The following is a 19,326-nucleotide window of genomic DNA, read 5'->3' on the forward strand; positions in this document are numbered from 1 at the left end:
CGTACGTTGTAGTTTTTCTCCCATAGGGATGAATTGCTAATGCTGTAGTAATATTTATGAGAAAGCGGCACTGGAATGTGAGATTCAGTTATTGTTGGAGCATCATTAGGACTCCAGTGACGGACTAACTGCTAGACTGTTTTGGTTCGCGTCATGGTTGGAACTCAAGTTCAAGGCCCTGAGTGAAGGACGCGATTGGCTACGGTGTGGGCGGCCAGCTGGTTGTTTTGCCGGTAATGGAGTGGAGTGGAGTGGAGTGGCGGCCAGCGGAGCGTGGGAGTGGGCGCCGGCTGACTCACCGCCGGGCGCCGAGGCGAAAACAAAGCCGCGCCCCTGATTCGCGGCGGTAAACTTAATCTGCTTGTCACAGATGTAACAAAAACGAAGAAAATCGGCTCAGATATGAAGTCATTATTAGCTTTCTGTGGCTGTGATTGGAGCTTAGCAGCTTAAGTCGTTATTCGAACTGGGAAGGCATTCTTCCGAAGGGAGAATGGTCTCCTCTGTTGTAGCTTCAGTGAATGTCACCTTGAGCGGGCAATTCAATTCACAGTACGGTAGCAGTATTCCATGCTCTGGATTCGTACTGAGCTGTCGTTAGCTTTACTGTGTCTTTGGTCCATCACGCTGTCAGTTGCTGTGGTTTGTTATTGAAATGTCCTCCGATCTGATGAGGAATTTACAAGTGCGAATAAATAATCCTACTAAGCGGGACAAGACCCCTGCAGGAATATCTAGGAATATAACACTCTAACACTCCGTCTTCAGGCCACGAGCTTTGCATCTTCATGAATATAGAGTGGCAAGTCGTTAATATATATTAAGAACAATAAGGGACCCAAGACTGAACCCAGTGGAACACCATTCTTGATACCTCCACAGTTAGAGGACTCTGTGGGTTTTTTGCAGAATATCTGCACTGTTAATTTCAAACTTCTGCATTCTTCCAGTTAAGTATGAATTGAACCATTTGTGCACTGTCCCACTTATAGCACAATACTTAAGCTTATCTAGAAGAATTTCATGATCCATACAATCAAAAGCCTTTGATAGATCACAAAATATCCCAATGGGTGATGTTTAGTTATTCAATGCATTTAATATTTGATCAGTGAAAGCATATATAGCATTTTCTGTTGAAAAGCTTTTCTGAAAAAGAAATTGACATTTTGTTAGTACTTCATTTTACAAATATGTGATGCTACTCTTGAATACATTACTTTTTCAAGAATTTTGGATAAAGTTGTCAGAAGTGAGATTGGGCAGTAGTTGTTAGCATCACATCAACCCCCTTTTTATTCAATGGTTCAACAATAGCATATTTCAGTCTATCTGTAAAAATGCCCTGTTTCAGTGAGCTACTACATTTGTGGCTGAAAATCTTACTTATTTGTAGCAAACAAGCTTTTAGTACCTAGTAGGAAATGCCATCAATTCCATGTGAGCTTTTACTTTTGAGTGAAGGAATAAAAGTAGCATATAGAAACTCATTCAGGTTTCTAATTCAGGCGCTACGCTCGCAGGTTCGAATCCTGCCTCAGGCATGGATTTGTGTGATGTCCTTAGGTTAGTTAGGTTTAAGTAGTTATAAGTTCTATGGGACTGATGACCTCAGATGTTAAGTCCCATAGTGCTCAGAGCCATTTGAACCATTTCTAATTCAGAGTGAATTTGTCAGGTACTTGTTATTCAAGAATTTATTTGCTTCATTATATGCAAAGATCAAATATTATATCCAATATTGCGTTACACCCTTTGAAAATCCATTGTCTGTGACGAAGAACAAAAAATTTTCCAAATTCTGCAGATATTTAATTATGTATATGGATAGTTCATTTATAGGTTTTGATGAATAAGCAAGCGAGTATGGAAATATGTGACAATAACTGCCGTATCTTTTGATTAACATAGAAGCTAAATAAGTTTCCTTTAATTTACGGCTATGCTCACAAATTTTTTGTTAACAATTACCGGTTTCGGAATTTAATGACCATCATCAGATCTGCAGCAATAATGGGAAAAACATAAATACACTCGCAAACTGTATACAGCTTGAGAACAATATTTAGACGATAATGAAAAGTAGTACTGACAAAATTTACATTTGTGCGCTTTAAATAAGAAGAGGGATAGCTGTTTCATAAAATATGTGCAGCACTAAATTTTCTTTCATTTGTGGCTCCTTTAGCGATTTGCTTTATGGTTGTTTAATATTACCCGGTGCACTATCAACGGTGTTTAATATTTATGTCATTATCAAGAATATTGGCACTAGAGCACATGTCAACCACTGTTTTCTTAATTCTTCCTCTTTTTAACAATATTACTTTCGTCGTGCTCTTCTTTGTATTCCTTTTTATTACTGTACTGCCTTTTATACGTTATAAGCTTATTACAGACTTCAACTATTGTATCCCCCTTTATTTTCGCTGTTTCAATTAATTATTGAAAACTAGTGTATGCCGACATTAGCGACATCTGGTGAACTTACAACACAAACATCTTGTGGCTACTGTAAGGCAGCTTGTTTTAAACAGTAGTACTACTCACAACATGACTCGTGCATGTGATGTTATTTATATGTATTTGACGATGCTGGTGTTGATTCCGCATTTAACATTTGACGATGCCACTATGGCTGCAGTACATTAGGACTTTGTTTTTATGAAACAGCTATGCCTCTTCATATTTAAGCGCACAAATGCAAATTTCGTCAGTACTACTTTTCATTATTGTCTATGTATTGTTCTTAAGCTGTATACAGTTTGCGAGTGTATTTATGTTTTTCCTATTTTTGCTGCAGATCTGATGATGGTCATTAAAGACCGAAACCGGTAATCTATTAACAAAAAATTTGTGACCATAGACATAAATTAAAGGAAACTTATTACATACACGGGTCACTGTTTTTTCGCGACGATGTCGCAGCTTGTTAGAAGCTAAAGTTTATTATACCACAAAGGAACCATGTACCTTAGTATGTGACATAAATTTCAGCTTGATACGTCTACCCGTTCCTGAGAAAAAGGATTTTGAATAGTCGGACAGACAGACAAACAGACAGACTGACGGACAAAAAAGTGATTCTATAAGTGTTCTGTAAAAACGAGGAAACCAAAATACTTTGAAGGTATTTTCTAACAGGTCCGCTATGGCTCGTGCGAAGGTTTTGACGAATGCCAGCCATATAGAAAATCTGTTAACGCATGTCTGTTGTAAAAATTTGTAATAAGTAACAGAAACAAGGAGTAGGCTTTTGTAGGGACGAGATGTCATACCTGTAAGATATCTTATCCGGTTTTAATTTGGGATGTGTTTTCAAGTACATTGCAAGGACCGGATCTTAAATCTATGAAACATCCATGTTCTGTGGGATGTTAGTTCATGAAGCGAGTTGACTGCCCCAGACGCATATTTCGATGCTGCGGGTACTCCCGTGTGTTCGTACTTGATTGACTGTCATCTGAAATCTAGGTGCGTAGAAACCAAGAACATGGACGCCTGGGCAGTGTGGCTGGAGTGTTATGTGTTCTGGTGTCTCAGGACTGTACAGCGAATGATGCCTAAGTAAGAACGTGTCAAATTATTGATCCAAATGTCTGTGGTTCAGTCCATTATGGGCCATATAGTTCTTATGTTAAAAAGTCTATTAGCCCTTAAAACTTCCCGTGTAAGTTACTTTCATGAGTCAGAACAAGCAGGGACATGAAAGGCTCCAATAGACCTATGCCAGCCGGCCGAAGTGGTCGTGCGGTTCTAGGCGCTGCAGTCTGGAACCGCGAGACGGCTACGGTCGCAGGTTCGAATCCTGCCTCGGGCATGGATGTGTGTGATGTCCTTAGGTTAGTTAGGTTTAACTAGTTCTAAGTTCTAGGGGACTAATGACCTCAGAAGTTGAGTCCCATAGTGCTCAGAGCCATTTGAACCATTTTTTAGACATATGCCAGCAAATCATTTTACCTTACAGCTCCTGTGTGTCATCGCAACAGACTAATTCCAGTAATCCAAACAGAACACATGCAGCTGGGCAAAGGCTTGTAACACGGTCACGCTCCAGGAGAGACGACTGGCGCCGCCATATCGATCCCTTTCCGTACTATTCGCAGATCCACAGTTCATGTATGAACAGAGCACAATGTCATTGTTCCTTCATTTACTAAGGTTGAAAACGAGCTATTCGCGGAACTCTTGTGTCGGTGGAATATCGATCACCGAACGTATTCAGTAATCTCTCGAAACCTAAGATAGTCTGGCGGGAGGTGTCTCACGGTGAGGCTGCCAAGAAATCTGTTAGCCAGGGCAGTCGCTGTGTTCGGTTAAAGTCTTCCGACGACATACTGCAAGATTACGATCCGGCAACTCGACGATAGCGCGTCGGCAACTTTTCCTGTGGCACAGCTATTGTTTCCTCAACGCTGGAATGGTTCGCACAGCACTGAAGTGGCGAAAACCGTCTCCAAGCCAAGCCCTTGCTGACAGAAACTGATATTCTGTACACTAATGATGTAGCCACGGGTAATGCCATTCAGAGGCGTTCGCTGTACAATCCTACGACACCAGAACACAGAAGCTCGATCAGAACCTCTCTATCGTAGACCTCTGAAGAAAGTGAATAATCTTCTGCGTAAGAAAAGAGATAGCTTTACCGGTAAGTTTGATCTTTTTTAAAGCGTACACTTGGGAATAAAAAAAAATGTTCAAATGTGTGTGAAATCTAATGGGACTTAACTGCCAAGGTCATCAGTCCCTAAGCTTACACACTACTTAACCTAAATTATCCTAAGGACAAACACACGCACCCATGCCCGAGGGAGGACTCGAACCTCCACCGGGACCAGTCGCACAGTCCATGACACTTGGGAATCATAGGACTTCACAGATTATATACAGGGCGTAAATTTTAAGTTGACAAACCAGAATAGCTCGAAAAATAAGCTTCACGCGAAAAAAACGGTGTAGAATCCGAAGTTGATTATTTTCGAGGGAGACATCTGCTGGTGCTAAAATTAGCCCGCCACCCAAGCCCCCTGGGGGTGGGGTGGAAGACATCTTTAAAATTTCAAATGGGAACCCCCATTTTTTATTGCGGAATCAGATTATACATAATAAACTACGTACATTTTGTCTTAAACATTTGTTTTTATTCATGGTACTTGGCGCTGTAATTGAAGAAAATCCATGTTCTCATTTTTAGGGTGGAAAACGGTTACGGATAAATAAAAAATACTTATTTACATCGTATACTTTGATTCGCTAAAACTAAAACTCTCCCTCTCTCTCCATAGGGTGGGGTTTGAGAGACAGGAATCAGAGTTGTACAAAAGTTGACCCAAATATTAATATTTTCCGCAGATTCGGATAAGTTTTGTTTGTTTTGTGGTTATTTTTGATTATTTGGTTAGCTCGTCAGATGATCTGTTTGATTATTAAAAGTTGTGTGGCTTCATCACCACGAAACAAACAAAACTTATCCGAATCTGCGGAAAAATTAATTTTTCGTTCAACCTTTGTAAAACTCTAATTCCTCTCTCTCAAACCGCACCCTATGGGGAGAGAGGGAGAGCTTTAGTTTTAGCGAATCAAAATTCACGAAGAAATAAGTATTTTTTATTTATCCATAACCATTTTTCACGCAAAAATGAGAACATGGATTTTCTTGAATTACACGCCAGCTAGCAAGAATCAAAACAAATGTTTAAGACAAAATGTACGAAGTTTTTTAATGTAGAATCTGATCCTCCAATAAAAATGGGGGTACCCATCTAAAATTTTTTAGTTGCCGCCTGCCCCACCACCAAGGGGCTGGGGTGGCGGGCTAATTTTAGCACCAGCAGATGTCCCCCTCGAAAATAATCAACTTTGGATTCTACACATTTTTTCGTGTGAAGCTTATTTTTCGAGTTATTCTGGTTTGTCAACTTAAAATTTACGCCCTGTACATATCTGTGTATAGGTGAGGCCCAACGACGAGCAAGCACGGCTGAAGCGGGAAGATGACACCAAGGCTTGCAGAGAACATCGACACCCAAAATCTGTGTGTTATTGAAGACATATTTCTGTCTGCACTGGGAAACCTATTCTACACTTGCCGCGTCTGCGAAAACAGAGACCGGTGCTCCGCGGGAGAGATGCTGCGAAAACAGTGATGGGGCGGTGGTGCTCCGTGGGACAGATGCGCCAGTCACTCAGCGTGGAAGCGGGCGATAAGGGGCCTTGGCTGCGGTGCAGTCGCTTAGTGCGCGCCGGGCGACGCGGTGTAAAAATTTATTGCGCTCGGCGGAAGATGTTTATCGTATCGCGTAGAGTTTCGCCACGCGCTGGCAGTACGCTCCAGTACTTTAGTAGGTCGGCCGACCTTCGTCTACCGCAGTCCCTTTCGTTGCAGCGTCCTTCCCACAGTGAGTAATCCACTCGGCGTTGCAAAAGCCTCCTACTCGGCCGCTGGTCTTATGTACTACAGTACCCCAGCTATCCAGATTACGGGGACCCTGACATGGATCTTTTTCTTTCAGTGAACCAATTTATGACACTACATCTAACTGCTGCGACCTTTTGAATGCTTGTTTTACCCTATTCGAGTCGGTTTGTGATATTTTAAGTCGTAGGCAGGTTAGCACATCCAGTCGAATTATTCTGAACATCTAAAGAATGAGGAAATACACCAAAGCTTTTACGTATTTGCAGTGGCACTGATTTCAGTGTGAAAAAGAAGTCCAGAGAAGTGGGATTAGGGTAGTGCTGATGCCATTGAACGGGGACATACCACCAATGTATGAAAACTGCGGTGCATGTCATGTATAATCTTATCACTTTTTGGGCCACAGTCCTGTAATAACGCATGACTGATACTGTCATACATTTCGATGACTTTATATTTATCTAGTCTAAGGGACACCCAGTTCAGTAGATCTTGACGATGACTGCAATAAACAAAGTATAAATAAATGCAACATTGTTGTACTTGCTAATGGCTTAAGGTCGAAATCATGACAGCAATATAAAATAAAGAAGTTGTACACTCAAATGGCTGAAATAACATTCAAACTTATATATGACGGTAGTATCTGTTCCAGAAAGAACAGTTACCGTGGATGACCATGCAGCTTTGCTAGAAATGAAATGATAATTAAATGGACACCCTAGCTGCAAACAGGCGTTGATGTACTCCATTGGGGACATGTTGAAAATGTGTGCCCCGACCGGGACTCGAACGCGGGATCTCCTGCTTACATGGCAGACGCTCTATCCATCTTTTTTTTTTTTTTTTTTTTTTTTTTTTTTTTTTTTTTTTTTTTTTTGCATTTTGTTCGTTATTGATCGTTGTGTTTCGTCGTTGCGGACGTCGCAAGACATCCTGTTAAAGTTCGGTGGTTGATCCTTCCACTCAGTTTTTTATTAAAGAGGCCAACCGGCTCTCTGACCGAACACGCTGAGCTACCGTGCCGGCTATAATTAAGAACGCTTCACGATTTTGCGTGTCATCCTTGCGCAGGGGCCATGCTAATCTTCTCTGTATCGTACCAATTTTAGTATATGTACCGCCGAAGCGAGTACAACCACGGGCACAGAGGATAGTGCGTCTGCAGAGACTTATCCCTTGCACGCTCCCCGTGAGATCCACATTCCCAACATCTCCACACCACTACATTCGTAGTGCGCCTAATAGATGTTTGCCCATCATACTCATTACTCATGGCAGATTAATCTACCAAGTCCCGTACGAGTTCGGGCATAGCGTGTGCGTTCGCACAAGAAGGTCAATGGCCGGAAAGCCGTGGTGGCTCAGATGGATAGAGCGTCTGCCATGTAAGCAGGAGATCCCGGGTTCGAGTCCCTGTCGGTGCACACATTTTCAGCATGTCCCCAAAGGAGTACATCAACGCCTGTTTGCAGCTAGGGTGTCCATTTAATTATCATTTCATTCAAACTTATCATGTATGGCTGCAATCATCAAACGAACAAAATGTGGAGGCGGTCAGTTTTGTATCAAAATAATCATGTTACCAATAATTTCTACCAAATCTACAGTTCTTGGGAAGTAAATAACTTTCCAGTAAATCAAGTCCTCTCTGGTCAGACATTCGCTTCCGGATATTATGGACGTTCCGGTACAAGACGTAGCATTCACGCAGCGGTTTACTGTTACCTTTGTTATTATTGTTGTCTGGGGTACGACGCTCGACATTATGTTGCTTACTATTGTTCTATTAAAGTCCTAAGCGTATCGTACAAGGTATGCACTAAATTATCACTATCGGAGTACTCTACCGCATGAGTGTCGATCTTTTTAGCTTACGTGAGCCACAACGGAAGAAAACGAGTATCTGAGTGCGGGACAAAATATACTTTACACAATTACCACTGACCACTGTGGGGGGAGGGTATCATAACTTTACATAAACGAATTTTTTTTTACCAACCTTCTTGGGACTCACTGATACTTGGATTGGGCCACGTGGGACCCGTGGGCCGCCGTTTGGACTGCCCTGGTCCAGCGTATCAAAGGATCATGTCGCAATAGAAAGTATGAATGCCTACCGTGACTTCTGTGAATGAGGACATGTAATCTGCAGGTGTGAATAAACGAATGATAGATGTACTAATGATAGAATGAGTACGCTTGCGATATATCGTAGTAGGGCAAGACAACTGCGAATTTATGTACATCTAGTTTATAGATGTGCTCACCATGGTTCACAACAAATCATATTAAACATTTCCAGAGAAATGTGTATAATTTTATTTTATTGTGTTTTGTAAATTTGTGACGTAGGTGCATTCCGCAGTATCTCATTAATTATCCAAGAATCTGTACAATTTATTTGTAACGTGAGAGAGAGAGATTTTGTGCAGAGGTTAATTTTAAATTTACTAGTGATTTGCTCACATATAATTGGTAGGACAGCTGACTATAAACAGACTAGGATAAATTAAGACGTTATAAGGAGTTTTGGTGCCGTACTGTACAGCACGGCAAGGTTGTAAGACAGTGTGACGGAGTGTTAGTGTGTAAAGACAATGGTGGGAAGCATTAATGTTTAAAGGCAGTTTGGCGACGCATTGCAGTTTAAAGACAGTGTGTCGAAGTATTAGTTAGTGGGGAAACGTGTGGCGTGCAACAAAACTGCAATGAACGACTTAATATGAATTGAGGCTGAAAGTGTGACTTCCAACTAAGTGGGCTTATAAATATGCATTGTGGTCAGAATAAAGTCGACAGTAAGTCATGGAGAGTTTCTAGACCACACTTCAAGATAATAGTCACAAAAGCTCACAGGAAAGGAGTATTTGATCACTTGTGAAATGAGCTTATAATTATGTGGTAAACCCCCCTTCGACGTAGGCCTAAGTGAAATATTCGCCATTTAACGTACAGTGGAACATTGAAAAAAATTTGTGCCAAAACGTTTGAAGCAGTAAATTTAATAGCTCTCGCCCCTCAAAACTTAAGAACTGTGTAGTAAATGTTGTACATGAGAAGTGGATTGCTTCACCTTTTCCGTCGTGGTCAAAAGGAAGCTATTTTTATTGTGTGTAGTGAAACGATATCGCCAAGCAGCGCAAAGAATCATTCTGTTTACGTAACCGATTTGCTACCGTATTCGAATATCACGAAGTATGCATATTACCTTACGTCAAAGTGGTACAGTTATTACAAGCTCTCAAAGGCTTACCTATTATTTCTCAAGAATCAGTTAGCAGATAAAGTGGAAGTAATAACCAAATGCCAATGTGGTCGAGTCTGGAATAAATGCTGCTTGTGACAGTGACACAGCTAACAACGGTTCTCCATGCTATCACAAGAGTTACATTTTCTCGATATGTAGTTGTCGGTACAAACTTCAAGCGTGATTAAAGCTATAATTAGTCTTACTTGTTTCAGTCACGCAGCTGGCATTCATTTTACGGGGTGTTATAGGTGCCACAGGTTATTGGCGCATTTTTACGTGAGGTTATGTGCAATGGAGTAGCAAGTGAATCAGCCTTTATTTAACTGTTCTACATGCCTCAAGTTTAGCATTTTACGTTACTGATTATAATACGCTACAGTATTTTGGCTAGTCTTGTCATATCACTCAAAGCGTGTTTTAATGAGGGGAAGTTTTCGCTTTATATGTTTATTTGACTATTATTATACTGGCGCTCGCAAGGACACTTGTAAATGATGTTTTCCTATCACGGGGAATTGCACGTTAGCTCTTGAGGCTTAGCAAATGCTACACACTGCAGACAACTTCACACCAAACCAGGTTGCACAACAGGAGCTACTTACGGGTCCTGTATCATTTGTTGGTTGTAAGATTAATTTTTCATGTGCAACTAACGAGGTAGTGACCGGTAATTCGTGGATGACCTTGGCAATAGTGAGAGGTAATGAAGAACCTCTTGCTGGATTGGAGTCATTTTATGACAGAGACATTATCGCCTACAGAACATTTGCCCTTGGAGTTGTGGCAGACAGGAATTATGGAACCTGTGTTGTTACTACAGACAAGCCGTTCTTTATTCATACGAGGAACAGGACGAGATTCAACGCAAATGAAAGATTTAATATTTGGTGCAAGATTGAATGTGTCTTAATGAAGTACATTCAAGTTCAAGGAGATATTACTGTATATTATCATGCCTAATAAAGTATCCATCCTTATCTGTCCCGTGAGATTTAAAAAAAATAAAAAACACAAATCATTAGTTCTAATGGGTGCGGGAGTACTGACTCCCGGGGAGGTGGGTGGGATTTACTCATTGCTGTAAGCATCGCCATATAGGCGGGTGACCTTGAGTTGGACTTAGCCGCTGCACGAGGCGCCGCTGAGGATCGCGCTCTTATAATTATTGCCTATACTGTTAATGTAGTGTTTGACTGAGCAATGACTTCCGCTTTTCATGCCCGATTGCTTTTGGCCTAACGGATCACATTTTATAGGCAAATTGCAGCAAAGATTATAACACAACTTTGATTCATCACAATTAACCTTCATATTCAAAAACATAACGAAAAGAACAGATATGGAAGATTTTCACAACAGAAAAATCATTACAGTTTCATCATTCAAGCGAAAATGCTGACAATCTGAGTTCATACTGCATAATGGACCGTTCGCTAGTCATTAAACGGAGCAAGTTATCAAACAGAGCAATTAGCATGAGTTGTGCTTTGGCTGGTATTCATAGAGTTTGAGCATCTTTTTGAATCAGTTTCAAGAAAATATGAACTGCCCTCGAGGAACAAGGAACTGATTCAATACAGAAAGGTATTCTGTAGAACAGAAATGTCAGTTCTTCAGAAGCCATTAGCCTTCACCAGGAGAGTGAATAATTCTTAAAAGAAAGGTGAGGCAGATAAACAGAATCCATATCCCTTCTTCTGTTTCACCATCCTAGCCCAAGTGTCCAGACAAACTGTGAATGAAAAAGAGATTTGTGCATATGGAAAGTATCTGAAACACTTTCGTTTTACTGAGGACAGGAAAACCGCTTGCTTCCGGCACTGATAAACAACAATGCAGAATGGCAGAACTTACTAGAGCAAGCTTGCAAGTAGCCCTGAAAAGCAATAACGACTGAAATAATGAAATAACATGTAGATCCGTTTCATGGGTTTCTGAATTTAGGGCTGACAAAAACGATAACTGGATGGATGACCAAGAAAAAATGGAAGAGAGGAGATGGCGTGAGGATGTTTAGCTAAACTAACAACGTTTTGAAAACTATGAGTTGGACGTGGATGAAAATGAGGGTCACAATAAGAGTAGGTTTACCATACGTTTTTGGATCCAAGCCAAGATATATTTTTCGAACTACTTAAGATGACCCAGACAAAATTCTAGTTTTTGTGATGAGTGGCAGCTGGCTCTTAATGTGGAAAGATGTAAGTTAATGGGAATGAGTAGGAAAAACAAACCCATAATACTTGGACACACACTTTATTTTCCCCATTGCCAAACGATGAGAGAAAAAATGAAATGGCCAAAACCGTGTAAATGAGTTACTTCACATACGAAAACATCATAAGCATGTTGCCTCCGTTGTGTTGCCAAACGACTGGTTGCGGTGGAACCAACGATGTCAGTGCTTGCCTGGCTGAGAGACAAACAACTGTATGAGAATGTTTAAAAACGCCATGTCGAACACAAGGGTCTAAAATTAAAACTAAATCCTCGCCAGTCATATACTCGTGAAACATAGGACACTTTTGCAGCCCTGGACATTACTCAAGACAGCACTAAAATTACGTACGCGTCCGCACTAGATACACTCCTGGAAATTGAAATAAGAACACCGTGAATTCATTGTCCCAGGAAGGGGAAACTTTATTGACACATTCCTGGGGTCAGATACATCACATGATCACACTGACAGAACCACAGGCACATAGACACAGGCAACAGAGCATGCACAATGTCGGCACTAGTACAGTGTATATCCACCTTTCGCAGCAATGCAGGCTGCTATTCTCCCATGGAGACGATCGTAGAGATGCTGGATGTAGTCCTGTGGAACGGCTTGCCATGCCATTTCCACCTGGCGCCTCAGTTGGACCAGCGTTCGTGCTGGACGTGCAGACCGCGTGAGACGACGCTTCATCCAGTCCCAAACATGCTCAATGAGGGACAGATCCGGAGATCTTGCTGGCTAGGGTAGTTGACTTACACCTTCTAGAGCACGTTGTGTGGCACGGGATACATGCGGACGTGCATTGTCCTGTTGGAACAGCAAGTTCCCTTGCCGGTCTAGGAATGGTAGAACGATGGGTTCGATGACGGTTTGGATGTACCGTGCACTATTCAGTGTCCCCTCGACGATCACCAGTGGTGTACGGCCAGTGTAGGAGATCGCTCCCCACACCATGATGCCGGGTGTTGGCCCTGTGTGCCTCGGTCGTATGCAGTCCTGATTGTGGCGCTCACCTGCACGGCGCCAAACACGCATACGACCATCATTGGCACCAAGGCAGAAGCGACTCTCATCGCTGAAGACGACACGTCTCCATTCGTCCCTCCATTCACGCCTGTCGCGACACCACTGGAGGCAGGCTGCACGATGTTGGGGCGTGAGCGGAAGACGGCGTAACGGTGTGCGGGACCGTAGCCCAGCTTCATGGAGACGGTTGCGAATGGTCCTCGCCGATACCCCAGGAACAACAGTGTCCCTAATTTGCTGGGAAGTGGCGGTACGGTCCCCTACGGCACTGCGTAGGATCCTACGGTCTTGGCGTGCATCCGTGCGTCGCTGCGGTCCGGTCCCAGGTCGACGGGCACGTGCACCTTCCGCCGACCACTGGCGACAACATCGATGTACTGTGGAGACCTCACGCCCCACGTGTTGAGCAATTCGGCGGTACGTCCACCCGGCCTCCCGCATGCCCACTATACGCCCTCGCTCAAAGTCCGTCAACTGCACATGCGGTTCACGTCCACGCTGTCGCGGCATGCTACCAGTGTTAAAGACTGCGATGGAGCTCCGTATGCCACGGCAAACTGGCTGACACTGACGGCGGCGGTGCACAAATGCTGCGCAGCTAGCGCCATTCGACGGCCAACACCGCGGTTCCTGGTGTGTCCGCTGTGCCGTGCGTGTGATCATTGCTTGTACAGCCCTCTCGCAGTGTGGAGCAAGTATGGTGGGTCTGACACACCGGTGTCAATGTGTTCTTTTTTCCATTTCCAGGAGTGTATAAGGAAAGTTCTTTGCAGGAACACAAGAGACAAGATCGGCGCGAGACAGCAACCCAACGGAAGGTGGGAGGCTGACATGAGAAATAATGCACAAGCAAACTGGATACATACCGCTGCAGACCATAATACATGCAAAAGTCTACAGGAATTATCTATAAAATGTTGCATGTGAAATAACTGATAATGATAATGATGGCGATGGCGACATCTACAGCGTGAGCAAAATCAAACTACTACAGAAAATACTGAGTGCACCTTGAGATAAGTGACCTAGCTTAGCCCACCTGGCTAGTCGGGCGGTCTAATGCGCTGCTTCCCAAACGGGAAGGCGTGTCGGTCCCTGCCACGAATCCGCTCGGTGGATTAATGTCGAGGTCTCGACGAATGCGGGCTGGTTCCCCTTATTTCGCCTCAGTTATACTGTGTTCGCGATTGCTGCACAAACACCGTTTCCACTTACGCGAACACTATAATTACTCTACCACGCAAACGTTTGGGGTTACACTCAAATGGTTCAAATGGCTCTCAGCACTATGGGACTTAACATCTGTGGTCATCAGTCCCCTAGAACTTAGAACTACTTAAACCTAACTAACCTAAGGACATCACACATATCCATGCCCGAGGCAGGATTCGAACCTGCGACCGTAGCAGTCGCGCGGTTCCGGACTGAGCGCCTAGAACCGCTAGACCACCGGGGCCGGCGGGTTACACTCGTCTGGTATGAGACGTTCCCGAACCGCAAAATAAGCCTGAGTTCGGTGTGGGACGGCGGTGGGGTGAGTGGACTGCTGTAGCCTGTTGTGGGGTTGTGAACCACTGAGGGCTACGGCAGGACGAAGCCGTCCGTCGTTTTTAGGTCCCCAGTTTAATACATACATACAACCTAGCTTACGTCGCCACATCTGGGGCATAGAACTCAACTTCGGACACTTATGGCGCAGCATGAAATATTTGCTGGGCCTCTTTTTAATTTGCCTACTCTGTATATGACTCAACTGGTCTACCGTTGAAAATTACTACTGCTGTTGGATACAATAGGAGTGCTGCTTCGTGTACTGGTTACAACTACTGTGCATCTTTACTCTAAAAGCTCCCTAACTTTGAATTGCTTTGCCGGCCGGAGTGGCCGAACGGTTAAAGGCGCTACAGTCTGGAACCGCACGACCGCTACGGTCGCAGGTTCGAATCCTGCCTCGGGCATGGATGTGTGTGATGTCCTTAGGTTAGTTAGGTTTAAGTAGTTCTAAGTTCTAGGGGACTTATGACCACAGAAGTTGAGTCCCATAGTGCTCAGAGCCATTTGAACCATTTTTGAATTGCTTTCTATCAGAGAAATAAAAACCAACAATTTTCTGTTAATTGCACATGTAGATTCCAACTTAGATCACAATAGGTGTTGGGTAATTTCTTACGATTTTAAAAAGTTTGACGTGTTTGCGTTGTGAAAAGAAGCTGGGTAACGCTGCGGCTGTTTGAACCGGAAATGTGACCCTCCACAAGGATGTGCTCTTGGATGCTGTCACTCACACCTGCATGGGCAGGTAGAGGACAGAATACGCCGCAGCCCACTTCACAGAATTCTCTTGTTTCCGTGAACTGCGTCTCAGAAAGGCAGCCGACTGACAGCAGCAGTCCTTGTACAATGTGTGTCCGGATCGAGAATGCTAATACACATTACCTACGCTGCATACACATTCTGATGTGAACAAAAACGAAAGTCACCACTCGTTGTTACCACGCAACAGGATATTGACGTATAAAACCTGGACCAACCAGTAGTTTGCAATTGGTTGACGGATATGGAGACTGTATCATCTTTCCAGAGGGCTCTGGCGCTTACATAAGCAGTCAGAAAAAGGGCACATAGCATCACATTGTGGGAGAGACAAAGTCTAATATGAGAGGAAGGTTGGTCGTAAGTAATGAATGGTGGTATGACAACTTAACCAATCTCTTTCATCTCATTATAAACTGCCGCTACGAACACAAGAAACGCACTGGTGGCTCACGTCAACAGTTGCCAGTTCGCTGCTTACATCATTATGTAGTAACGGAAACCTGATTGACTCACATTAACATTATATCTCAAACACGAATCTGAATTTGCTAACATGCTTGCTAACGTCGCAAAGGCTCTAAAATGCGTTCTAAAAATGTTGATAGAGAAGCGTGCTAGATACTCAACTGCTTATCGACCTGTTGTAAGCCGCGGCTGTCTATAACGCTGCTACTGCGTCAGTGAGTTGCTGTAAGAAACGAAATATTAACTTTAATGCATATCAAGGTTCCTCTTATCTTACTCTTTTGGGCTTAACAGGCGCCAGGGGGAGATCATATCCACGGTCGCATAACCTAGCAGTCAACTATCCAAAGAAGAAATATAGTAGAAGTTGATATCGCATGTAAAAACACATTTTTAAAATTTCCCTAAATAGATTTTCTCTAAAAGTTACGTTTTACGAGGTGCTCAGACGTTTTATGTGCGGTACCTTAGCGAAGACCGCCACAACGAGTTTTGGGCTGCAGGGTACTGGTACAAATGTTACCGAAATGAGAGCCCAAGTCAGCGGGGTACGTAAAAAGGGAATTCCTCTTATGGACTTACTTCATGAGCATTTAATTAAGTCCATCGGAAAACAGAAATGCAGAGAAGTCTGGAGGACTCTAAATTACACTAATAGCCATTAAAATTGCTACACCAAGAAGAAATGCAGATGATAAACGGGTATTCATTGGACAAATATACTATAGTAGAACTGACATGTGATTACATTTACACCCAATTTGGGTGCATAGATCCTGAGAAATCAGTACTGGCCGTAATAATGGCCTTGATACGCCTGGGCATTGAGTCAAACAGAGCGTGGTTGGCGTGTACAGGTACAGCTGCCCATGTTGTTGTTGTTCATTTAAAGAGGGGGGAAGGGACCAAAATACTAGGTCATCGGTCCCCAGCTGCCCATGCATCTTCAACACGATACCACAGTTCATCAAGAGTAGTGACTGGCGTATTGTGACGAGCCAGTTGCTCGGCCACCATTGACCATACGTTTTCAATTGGTGAGAGATCTGTAGAATGTACTGGCCAGGGCAGCAGTCAAACATTTTCTGTATCCAGAAAGGCCCGTACAGGACCTGCAACATGGGGTCGTGCATTATCCTGCTGAAATGTAGGGTTTCACAGGGATCGAATGAAGGGTAGAGCCACGGGTGGTAACACATCTGAAATGTAACGTCCACTGTTCAAAGTGCCGTCAATGGGAACAAGAGGTGACCGAAACGTGTAACTAATGGCACCCCATACCATCACGCCGGGCAATACGCCAGTATGGCGATGATGAATACACGCTTCCATTGTGTGTTACCTCGTCGCCAAACACAGATGCGATCATCATGATGCTGTAAACAGAATCTGGATTCATCCGAAAAAATGACGTTTTGCCATTCGTGCACCCAGGTTCGTCGTTGAGTACACCATCGCAGGCGTTCCTGTCTGTGATGCAGCGTGAAGGGTAACCGCAGCCACGGTCTCCAAGCTGATAGTCCATGCTGCTACAAACGTCGTCGAACTGTTCGTGCAGATGGTTGTTGTCTTGCAAACGTCCCCATCTGTTGACTCAAGAATCGAGACGTGGCTGCACGATCCTTTACAGCCATGCGGATAAGATGCCTGTCATATCGACTGCTAGAGATACGAGGCCGTTGGGATCCAGCACGGCGTTCCGTATTACCCTCCTGAACCCACCGATTCCATATTCTGCTAACAGTCATTGGACCTCGACCAACGCGAAAATTTGACCAATAGATGGCACTATGAACATCAGAATATGAACACCAACATGAGTGGCACACAGCTGTTCCTCCGTTTTCGAGGCATCCAACATGAATGTTTCCGTGAAGTTAAGTTTGCAGCCTGAGAGGCGTTCTTGCGACATCCCTAGGTAGAGCTGCTACATGTGGCCTCGTTAGGGAAGAGCTCTGTGTCTGCTCGGCGCTGTTGTCCATGTTATGAATCGGGTGTTTCTTGACTTCCTCTCTCGCAGACTAAGAGCCAATAGACTTCCCGTGTGTTAGTGCTTTAGCACTCCCAGTGTTGACACTGGATGCACCACCGTGGGTATGTTCTGCCTAGCATTATCGCAGCGGGTTCTAACACAATTTTGTTCCTACACCTTATTACTATTCTTATCTACAACAGTCCATTTGTGATATATATCTGGCCAGGCACTCTTCAAATGGTTAAATGGCTCTGAGCACTATGGGACTTAACGTCTATGGTCATCAGTCCCGTAGAACTTAGAACTACTTAAACCTAACTAACCTAAGGACAACACACAACACCTAGTCATCACGAGGCAGAGAGGCACTCTTCGGGATGAGCATACATGGAATTTCGGGTGTAAGCTTCAGTGAGAAGAACAACACATCATATGTTGAGCGTGCTCTGATGTTGCTGAAGCACCTTGGAGCTGCTCTTATGCTTCTAGACAATTCTGTCACGGGGCAAGCAGATCTTTCTTGATTGTTGTCCATCTTATATGTTAGTCCTGACCAGCAAATTCCGCGAAACTGGTTAGAAACATTGAAGCATGGCTAAAATGGGTAGAGACGAGGGGATTTAAGCTGTTCTCATGTTGGGTGAAGAATATTTCCTTAGTGACTTTCTCTCTGGCATCTGCCTTTCCTATAACAAGGTTTGTGTGTCCGTTTCTGCTTAAATCGTCACCGACACGTACTTTGGTGTTTTACAATTGTCACCGACTCCAAATTTGTTATGCCGAGCCATACATGCATATTAGACACTATGTCATCAATAATGTTCTGTTCTACAGTTTTTCACAACGTCAGTTTAACTATTCATATAACTATTCATATACGATTTAACAAGTAAATAAATAAATATCGTGTGTCTAGGGCGTCTCGTCGGGTAGACCGTTCGCCGGGTGCAAGTCTTTCGATTTGACGCCACTTCGGAGACTTGCGCGCCACACACCGTCAGGTGGCTTGCGGAGTATGGATGTAGATGTAGATGTAGATGGGGATGAAATGATTAAGACAACACAACACCCAGTCAGTGAGCGGAGAAAATCTCTGACCCAGCCGGGAATTGAACCCGAGCCCTTAGGATTGACATTCTGTCACGCTGACCACTCAGCTAACGGGGGCGGACATTTAGCAAATGACCCACTAACTTGTCGCTTCTTCTGTTAAGCATTTTCATTGTCTTCTTTCCTCCGTGTTACATTCAATAAGATGTCATTTACAGCATTCTCATTTCCAAATGTGAGTTTATTTAGCTCCTTCAGATATGATTCAACAAAATTTTGGCTATTTCCTTAATTATTCGCTAATTTATTTTCAGGAAATTTCGAGTTATTTGTTTTTTTGATCTTTGTTGCCAAACTCTGGCGTGGTTACTTTGGTTAAGTTTGAGAAGTAAAAATTTTTTTTTAGTTTAAATAATCGAAATTCACGATCAGAAATTACGCAAAGTAGATCTCTGAGAACGCTTTCTTCACATATGTCGACATATGTCGAACCTGTTCCCTGTTGTGGCGGGACACAGGACAATCTTTTTTTTTGTGACGGAATAGGTTAACATTCGAATTGAAATTCGAAAATTGATTGAATGTGTAATTTGTTT

At 43.3% G+C, this 19,326-nt stretch overlaps 1 non-coding gene across 1 annotated transcript; it reads right to left on the reverse strand.

Annotated features, from left to right (window-relative positions):
• Positions 1-7,447: 7,447 nt before the first annotated feature.
• On the reverse strand, positions 7,448-7,554 carry LOC126189819 (U6 spliceosomal RNA). Its single transcript, XR_007538230.1, has one exon. It is a non-coding gene; the product is annotated as a U6 spliceosomal RNA (small nuclear RNA).
• Between the last annotated feature and the right edge of the window lie 11,772 nt (positions 7,555-19,326).

The sequence above is a fragment of the Schistocerca cancellata genome, chromosome 5 (genome assembly GCF_023864275.1).
Source record: "Schistocerca cancellata isolate TAMUIC-IGC-003103 chromosome 5, iqSchCanc2.1, whole genome shotgun sequence".
NCBI lineage: Eukaryota > Metazoa > Arthropoda > Insecta > Orthoptera > Acrididae > Schistocerca > Schistocerca cancellata.